This window comes from Nannospalax galili, unplaced genomic scaffold (assembly GCF_000622305.1).
Source record: "Nannospalax galili isolate Female #2095 unplaced genomic scaffold, S.galili_v1.0 scaffold4030, whole genome shotgun sequence".
Lineage (NCBI taxonomy): Eukaryota > Metazoa > Chordata > Mammalia > Rodentia > Spalacidae > Nannospalax > Nannospalax galili.
The window spans coordinates 60,702-61,924 of NW_008327930.1; positions in this window are offsets into that span (position 1 = coordinate 60,702).

Sequence of the window (1,223 nt, forward strand, 5' to 3'; positions counted from 1 at the left end):
AGAACTCGATCTGAAAATAATATAAAGAAATCAGCTCCGTCCCTTCCAGACAATAAGCAGGAGGAACATGCTGCCTTAAACAAAGACTTTTTGCCAGTTGAAATTCAAGGCATTCTTGATGACCTACAGCTGGATTCTACAGCGCAGCCTTCGAGACAAGAGACTGGAGAGTTACAGAATCCAAAGTCATCAGCACCTGTACAAGTTCCTCGGAGCCATAGCCCAGTGAAAAGAAAGCCTGAAAAAATAACAGCTAATGAGGATCCCCCTGTGATTTCCAAAAAACGCCACTACGACACAGACGAGGTACGACAGTACATTGTTAGACAACAGGAGGAAAGGAAGAGGAAACAAAATGAAGAGAAGAAGGCCCAAAAGGAAGCTACAGAACAGAAGAACAAACGATTACAGGAACTCTACAGGAAACAGAAAGAAGCCTTTACTAAAGCAAAAAGTGTGCCTCCTTCTGATCCATCAGCACCTAAGCGACTACAGGAAACTTACTCCAAATTGCTATTAGAAAAGACTTTGCTTGAAGAGCCAGCTCATCAACACATTGCCCAGGAAACACAGGTAATAGTAATGGCACATGATGAGGAAAAGCTTGCTTGCTGTACAAAACTGTTTAAATATTATCTATCATCCCTAGGATTCAGACATGTTCAGATAATATAACAAGCAAGCCTTTCATGAAATTTATTGCATGCAAAGAATAATGTGAAAAAGATGGTGGAAAATAAGAGCTGAAGAGTTTTCAACACTGATTGTTACTGATCCTCTTTTCTGTCATGGTTACTATATTCCTATCTAGCTTTCATTGTAGTGTTGAGCACATACTTAGTACATAATACTTAACTAGATTATGTTAATGAAATACTTAGTTTTGTGTTCTGTGTTTGCATTAGGAAGTATCCTTGTGCTAATGTTTTTAAAAATAATAACTTGGAGCTGGGTGTGGTGGCGCACACCTTTAATCCCAACACTTGGGAGGCAGAGGCAGGTGGGTCTCTGAGTTCAAGACCACCCTGGTCTATATATATAGTGAGTTCCAGGTCAGTTGGGGCTACAGGGAGATCCTGTCTCAAAAAACAAAAACAAAATAAAATCCAAACAGAACAAAACTGGGTATTATATACTGCTTTAAAAGCTTCATTTTCAGGTTTAACCTTCAGTAAATCCTCATAATCCTGAGAAGGTTGGGTTATAGTTTTTACTTATCAGAT